Raw genomic sequence first — 8,896 nt, 5'->3', positions numbered from 1 at the left:
CTGTGCAGCCACACAGCTTAAAAGGAACTTTGCCTGTATCCCCTCTAAGGCCAATATATGCCTCTGAGTTGTGGAGCTGGAACGTTTTCCAGTTGGATTTCACCAGTACTTTCTGAACTGGTAACAAGAGCAATTGTAACCAATTGGCTCCTTGAGCTGTTCTGCCATTCAGTAAGACCAGGGATGATCTGATTGTAATCTCAAATCTGTATTCTCTCCTAACCTGAGTAACTTTTCATCTCCTGGTGTAACAAGAATTGATCCACCCCTGCCTTAAAATATTCAGGTACTCTCCTTCCACCATTTTTTCAGGAAGAGAGTTCCAAAGACCCACGATCTCAAAGAAAAAGTTTCACCTTCTCTATTTTAAATGGGCCACCTCTGACTTTTTAAAACAGTGACCATTAGTTCTAATTTGCCCATTAGAGGAAACATTATTTTCTAATCAACCTGTTCAGAGATGTTACGACATACCTTTGGAACAGCTGGAACTGGAACCTGGTCCTCCTGGCTCTGCACTACCACTGTACCACAACAGCCCATCCTCTCCATATCGCCCTGTCAAGACCTCTCAAGATTTTATATGATTCAATCAATTGACCTCTTCTAAATTCCAGATACAAGCCTAGCCCGTCCAACCTTTCCTCATAAAACAACCATCCCACTGCAGGTATTAATCTGGAAAACCTTCCCTAAACTGCCTCCAACTTGTACGCATGAAGACGGCCTCAACTGTGATCTTGGGTTCATGTGGCGCTCAATATGACCCCACCATACTTCTGTATCTGTAAAATCTTCCTTACTGTCCTGTTTTGACATCATCATCTTGATAAATTGTTATGATCCCTCTACCTTAATTAGTTTGTACAGTTTTCGATTACTTATTACTTTGGTTAGACCCTCAGCATGTGATTCTTATAGCTATTGTTATTCCAGTCATTTGGTTTGTCTCCAGCACCGCTTTATTTTAAATTTTTTGTAATTATCTCTCTGTCTTATTTAATCAGATTATAAATCATCCCTTTACTTGTTATTCAGGTGTTGCCACTTTACTCACGCCATTTGATACTTTTGATCACCTACAGAGACTTATTATTCCAAATACCCATCACACCATTTGTATGATCTTTTGACCTCGCTGCCTACAGATTGTGTCTCTGTGTGCTTCTCTCTCACTTCACCTGACGAAGGGGCTATGCTCTGAAAGCTTGTGATCCCAAATAAACCTTTTGGACTATAAACTGGTGTTGTTTGACTTCTGACACAGCCTTCCACACGACTGAGATGAGGAGGAATTTCTTCAGCCAGAGGGTGGTGAATTTGTGAAACTCATGGCTGCAGAAGGCTGTAGAGGCCAAATAATCGAGTGTATATAAGACAGGGATAGATAGGTTCTTGCTTGGTAAGGGGATCAAGGGTTATGGGGTGAAGGCAGGAGAATGGGATTGAGAAACATATCAGTCATGATTGAATGAATCCAGATATATGTCATTATCAAATAATAAGGTTGTAATAGTAGAGGATTTTAATTTTCCAAACATTGACTGGGACTTCCATAGTATTAAAGATTTGCACAGTGAAGAATTTGTTAAATGTGTTCAAGAATAGTTTGTTTATGAATATGTAAATGTTCCTACTAGAGAATGAGCAAAATTTCATCTTCCCTTAGGAAATAAGGCAGGGCAAGTGACTGAAGTGTTCGTGGGGGAACACATTGGGACAAGTGATCATAATACTATTAGTTTTAACATAATTATGGAAAAGGATAAGTCTTCCATAAGAGTTAACGTTCTTAATTGGATAAGGAAAATTTTAAGGGTATAAAACAAGAACTTCCAAAAGTTCATTTGAGTGGACTGTTCACAGATAAAAGGACTACTGACAAGTGGAAGGCCTTCAAAAGTGATGATGACAGTTCAGAGGCATTATATTTCTTTAGATTGAAAAGGAAGCTGGTAAGATTAGGGAATAAAAGATGAATAAAGATATTGAGTTTCTAGTCAAGATATAGACAACTTGGATCTCTTGAAGCGAGGGGCATTCTTAAGAAGGAAGTCAGGAAGACAAAGACGGGATATGAGATAGCCTTGGCGGATAAGATTAAAGATAATTCAAAAAGATTCAACAAATACATTAAGAGCAAGAGAGCAATTAGAGAGAGTAAGATCAATGAATTCGTCTTTTTGCTGAACCTCAAAAGATAGGAGAGATATTAAATGAATATTTTGTGTCAGTTTTTTACTGTTGAGAAAGAAATGGAGGCTAGAGAATTCAGGGAAATAAATATTGATGTTTTGAAAACAGTTCACATGACAGAATAGGAAGTGCTGGAAGTCTTAGATAACATAAAGGTAGATAAATCTCCAGAACCTGATCTAGTGTATCCCAGTACATTGTGGGAAGTTAGGGAGGAAATTGTGGGGCCCCTAGCAGAAATATTTGTATCATCTATAAAAGTGGGTGAGATTCCAGAAGACTGGAGGGTGGCTAATGTTGTGCCATTGTTTAAAAAAGGCTGCAAGGAGAAGTCTGGAAACTATAGACTTGTTGAGTCTGATGTTGGTGGTGGGTAGGTTGTTGGAGGTAATTCTGAAAGATAGGATTTACATGATTTTGGAGAGATAATGATTGATTAGAGATAGTCAGCATGGTTTTATGCAAGGAGAATTGTGTCTCACAATTGATTGAGTTTTTTAACAAAGTAACCAAGAAGATTGATGACAGCAGATCGGTAGACAATGTTTACTTGGAGTTTAGTAAAGCCTTTGACAAAGTTCCATATGGTACTCTAATTAGTAGATAGATCACATGGGATTCAGGGTGAGCTTGCCAATTGGATACAAAATTGGGTTTTCAGTCAGAGGCAGAGGGTGGCGGCAGACATTGTTTCTCAAACTGGAGGCCTGTGATCTGTGGTGTTCCACAGGGATCCGTACTGTGTCCACTTTTGTTTGTCATTTATATAAATGAATTAGATGAGAATATAGGAGGCATGGTTAGTAAGTTTGCAGATGACACCAAATATGGTATAGTAGACAGTGATGAAGGTTATCTAAAATTACTGGGAGATCTTGATCAATTGGGTCAATAGGCTGAGGAGTGGCAGATGGAGTTCAATTTGGATAAATACAAGGTATTACATTTCGATAATACAGATAAGGACAAGACTTATGCAATTTATTGGGTACTGTTGTAGAACAGAGAAACCTAAGAGTTCAGGTCCAAAATTCCTTGAAATTTACGTCACAGGTAGACAGAGTGGTTAAGAAGGCCTTTTAACGTGCTTGCCTTCATTGCTCAGACATTTGAGTATAGGAGTTGAGACGTCATGTTGAGGTTATATAGGACATTGGTGAGGCATCTTCTGGAGTACTGTGTGCCGTTCTGGTTGCCCTGTTATAGGAAGGATATCAATAGACTGGAGCAGGTTCAGAAAAGATTTACCAGAACGTTGCTGGATGAGATATCAAAATAGACTGGAAGGGCTGGTAGTTTTTCACTGTAGCATGGGAGGTTGAGGGGTGACCTTATTGAGTTTTATAAAATTGTGAGGGTCTTTTCCCAAATGTGGGGGTGTTCAAAACTAGGGGTCATATTTTTAAGGTGAGAGGAGAAAACTTTAAAGAAGGACATGGGAGGCAACCTTTTTACACAGAGAGTGGTTCGTGTGTGGAATGAACTGCCAGAGAAAGTGGTGGATGCAGGTATGTTACAATGTTTAGAACATTTGGATAAGTACATGAATAAAAAGGTTTTTGAGGGATTTGGGCCTAATGCAGGCAAGTGAGACTGGGTTAGTTTGGGAACATTGTCAGTGTGGGCTAGTTGGACTGAAGGGTCTGTTTCCGTGCTATATGACTGCATGAATGTCAGAGCAGACTTGATGGGCCGAATGGTATAATTCTGTTCCTATGACTTATGATCTTATGGACGGCTTTTCTGTTTTGATTTGATTTACTATTGTGACTTGTATCTAGGTACAGTGAAAAGTTTTGTTTTGCGTGCAGTACAGGCAGATCATACCATATAAAGTGCATAAGGGTAATAGAACAGGGTGAGAAATACAATGTTATGGCTATAGAGAAGGTGCACAAAGAGCAAGATCAGCGTCAAGTTTAAAGTTTGAGATGTCCATTCAAAACTCTAATAACAGCAGGGAAGAAGCTATTCATGAATCTATTAGTACTCTGCTTAAGCTATTGTATCTTCTGCCTGATAGGAGAGGTTGGAAGAGATTATAATCAGGGTGGGAGGGGTCTTTGATGATGTTGGCTGCCTTTCAGAAGCATCAAGAAGTGTAGATGGAGTCAATAGATGAAAGGTTGGTTTGCGTGATGGACTGGGCTGTGTTCACAACTCTCCGTAGTTTCTTACGATCCTGGGCAGAGCAGTTACCATACCAAACCGTGATGCATCTGGATAGGATCCTTCTTAAATAAGATGACCAGTATTGTTCACAGGTCCTTTTCTTTGGCAGTCCCACAGGGTCGAGGATGACTTGTTTTCCACTCTGGCTGGGTGGATTCTGTGGGGGATGGGTGGTCAAATCCTGGAGCCCCAGGAGGGGCAGGTGGTGTTTGAGGATGGGATGTGTGAATAGGACACTCTGGATTCTGCACACTCTTTCCATTGATTGCACATGGCCTCCAGTTGCTCCACTCCGTGACACTCGAACTGGTAGGCACCTTTGTGGCTTCTGCTTCTCCAGTTTGTACGTTCTGTGGCAAGTGTTGGTGGGGATGTTGCATTTGTTCAGGGAGGCTTACAGGGTGTACTCATAGTGTTTCTTCTGTCCTCCCAATGATAGCTTACCATTGCAGATCTCAGAGTAGAGCACTTGTTTACAGAGTCTTGTGTTGGGCATGTTAACAATGTGGCCAGCCCATTGTGGCTGGAGGTGTGTGAGCAGGGCCTCGATACTGAGGATATTGGCCTGGGAGAGGATGCTCACCTTGGTACACCTGTCCTTCCAATCTACCTTTCCTTGGGGAGGTGATGGCCTAGTGGTATTATTGCTGGCCTGTTAATTCAGGTAATGTTCTGGGGACCCAGGTTCAAATCCTGCCATGGCTGATGGTGGAATTTGAATTCAGTAAAAATCTGGAATTAAGATTCTAATGACAACAAATCCATTGTCAATTGTCAGGAAAAAACCATTTAGGGAGGGAAACTGCCCTCCTTACCTGGTCTGGCCTACTTGTGATTCAAGACCCACAGCAATGTGGTTAACTCTTAACTGCCCTCTGAGCAATTAGGGATAGACAATAAATGATGGCCTAGCCAGTGAAGCCCTCATCCTGTGAATGAATAAAAAAAAATTCAAGATTTTGCAAAGGCTGCACTAGTGATAACTCTCAATGGATTTGAGGGGTCTGCTGTATATGGTCAATGTTTCTGAAGCATATGAGAAGATGGGGGCCACAGCTGACCTGTAGCTTGGTGGCGGGTTTGAGATCTCAGACTTGGAATACTCTGTTCCTGGTTAGCGTTGTGTGGCTGGAGTGGGCTGCTGCAAAACTTTTGTTTTCTGGATATTTAGTCTGTGTCCTGTTCTCTCCTATGCTTTGGTGAATGCACCGATGATGGTTTGTGGCTCTTTCCACTCAGCATCTATTCTGAAGGTCATGGATTCTTCGTTACCCATTTGCCTTCAGTTGCCTGTAGGCTTGCTTCCTTTCACTCAAGGTTTAGACATAGAAACACATGAAGTAGGAGCAGAAGTAGGCTATTCAGCCCTTCAAGTCTGCTCTACTGTTCTTTATGTTCATGACTGATCATCCAACTCATTCCCGCCTGTTCCTGCTTTCCCCCATATCCTTTGATCCCTTCAGTCCCAAGTCCTATATCCAACTGCTTGAAATCGTACAATGTTTTGACCTCAACTGCTTTCTGTGGTAGCAAATTCCATAGGCTCACAACTCTCTGGGTAAAGAAATTTATCCTCATCTCTAAATGGTTTATCCCACGTACTTAAGATTGTGACCCCTGGTTCTGGACTCCCTGGTCAACTAGAACACTTTTTCTCATCTACCCTGTTAAGTCTTGTTAGAATTTTATAGGTTTCTATGAGATTCCCCCTTATTTTTCTGAACTCCAGACAATACAATCCTAACTAATTCAATTTCTCTCCCTACATCAGTCCTGCTTTCCAGGAATCAGTCTGGTAAACTTGAACTGCATTCACTCTGTTGCAAAAACATCCTTCTACAGATAAGGAGGCAAAAACAGCACGCAATATTCCAGGTGTGGTCTTGCCAAGGCTCCAATTGCAGCAAGACATCCCTGCTACTGTAATCAAATCCTCTTGCATTGAAGGCCAATATATTACCTGTCTTCCTTACTGCTTAGCTTCAGCAACTGGTGTCTGAGGAGTCCCAGGTTCATTGCACATTCCTCTCTCTCAGTTTATAGCCGGCTAATAATCTGCCGTTGTATTTTTGTTCCCAACTGGATAACACTTTTATCCACCTTACACTTCATTTGCCATGCATTTGCCCATTCTCACAGCTTGTCCATATCACACTGGTTGAGCTGCCAGTCCAGGAAAGCCTTGCATTTGCAATCTAGGAGATCCAAGATCTCCTGATTGTTCTTGTTGAACAGTCTTGATGTTTACTGGTCAAGAGGCCGAGAGTTTCCAGGCAGGTGCTGATGGTGGCTTTTCAGCTGGACCAGGTTTTCTGGGCATTCTGTGGCTTTAGCACATTGGTCTTCAGCAGGTTGGCTGTGAGGTGCCACCTGAATAAGTCTTTTTTCTCAGGATCTTTGACTCCAGCAACATTAAGTCTTCTGAGGTGGAATGTTTTCTGCCTCTGTCAGGTTGATGGAGATGTAGAATGCAGTAGTCAGTGGTCAGTCTAGCAGTCATAGGCTTTGTGGCCCCTCACTCAAGCAATGATGTCATCTATTAGGTGCCAGAGGTTGGTGTGGGGTCAGGGAGGGGCATGGTGTTCCACGAGGCTATGTGCTTGTCTCTGTGGTTCAACAGGATCTTTGTTATGACATGTTCATGTTCGAGGCACTTTGACAGGGGTAGGATTCTGGTAGAGTTTGTTTTCCCAACACCTTCCTTCCCTCACACTGCTTTCCAAAGGTTTACATCCCTCCTGACTCAGGCATAGAAGTTGCCAAAGACAACCAATTTGTCTTCCTTGGGGATACAAGACAGTGATTGGTCGAGGCTGGTGTGGAATGCGTCCCTTGTCTCAGCCGTTGTGTTGAGGGTTGCAGTGTGGGCACCGACAGCTGTGATATGCTGTTTCTAGGCCAGGCTGAGGTGCTCACTTACCCCACAGTGAGATTCATTGAGACGATTTGGGGCGGCATGGTGGCTCAGTGGTTAGCACTGCTGCCTCACAGCATGGGACCCGGGTTCAATTCCACCCTTAGGCGACTGTCTGTGTGGAGTTTGCACGTTCTCCCTGTGTCTGTATGGGTTCCCTCCAGGTGCTCCGGTTTCCTCCCACAGTCCAAAGATGTGCAGGTTAGATGGATTGGCCATGCTAAGTTGCCTGTATTGTTCAGGGATGTGCAGGCTGGGTGGGTTATAGGGAGATGGGTCAGGGTGGGATGTTCCTAGGGTCAGTGTGGACTTGTTGGGCTGAAAGGACTGTTTCCACACTGTAGGGATTCTATGATTTACGTCTGACCAGTTTGGTTTTTATAGTGAAGCCAACCATGTAGAGACGGTGTTCTTCTGGTTTGGCTTTCCAGAAGAAAGTGGAACTACCACCTTGTTGGTTAAGCTGGTATTCTGCTGCCAATCATGTCTCATTCAGGGCAGCAATGTAGTGCCAGAGTTCCTGGGCGATGACAGCAATGTAAAGTTCAGGTTGGGCGTTTGTCCTTAGGGTCCTGATGTTCCAGCTCCTGAAATTCATCTGGCTGAGGCCTGTACATGGATTCCTTCAATGTAGGGTGGTTGTAGCACACCAACCACCACATGGTCCCAGCAGAGTGAGGTCTTGACCCAATAGCAGGAAAAATCCGAGTGGAGACCAGGCTGTGCAGTAGGATGGGGAGCTAACAAACACTCATCATCAACCAACCTTTACTTATCGCTACCACAGTGGAATAGGAGGCAGAGCTCGTGCTTTCTTTCTCCCACTTTTCATGCTTTTATTCTCTTTTTCTTTTTAACCCCTGCTCAGGTGACACTTTCAGGTGAAAGTCAGTGTGCACTCCCAGCCTCGGTATGGACTCGAACACCCGGTCTCAGGCGTGGATTCGAACTCCCAGCCGAATCATGGACTTGATTCCCAGCCTTATCATGGACTCAGACTACCAGCCCCATCGTGGACTTGGACTCCTGGCCTCAGCATGGACTCGATACCCAGCCTCAGCATTGACTCAACTCTTGGCCTCGGTATGGGGCTCGACTCCCGACACTCCTGGCCTTGAGGTGAAGCCCAGCACGTTCTGGGTTGGAAGGACTGTTATTCTGAATTCTTATTTCTCTAATTTTTCTAATTTATTGCTGGATTTTTTATTTCATTTTTTTCCCCTAAGAATTTGTACTTAAGAAACTGCATCTAGGTATCTTGGTACCCAAGGTGGCACTATAAGTGGAGAGGAAACAAACAGGTCGAAGAGGCAGGGATGGGGCCAGTAAAGATGAGAGTAGGTGGGGAGTTAGGGAGGGGATAGGTCAGTCCAGGGAGGACGGACAGGTCAAGGGGGCGGGATGAGGTTAGTCGGTAGGAGATGGAGGTGCGGCTTGAGGTGGGAGGAGGGGATAGATGGGAGGAAGAACAGGTTAGGGAGGCAGGGATGAGCTGGACTGGTTTTGGGATGCGGTAGCGGGAGGGGAGATTTTGAAACTTGTGAAATCCACATTGATACCATTGGGCTGCAGGGTTCCCAAGCGGAATATGAGTTGCAGGAACAGCAACTCATA

Source organism: Rhincodon typus, chromosome 33, assembly GCF_021869965.1.
Source record: "Rhincodon typus isolate 14 chromosome 33, sRhiTyp1.1, whole genome shotgun sequence".
Taxonomy (NCBI): domain Eukaryota; kingdom Metazoa; phylum Chordata; class Chondrichthyes; order Orectolobiformes; family Rhincodontidae; genus Rhincodon; species Rhincodon typus.
This window is presented reverse-complemented; position numbering follows the sequence as displayed.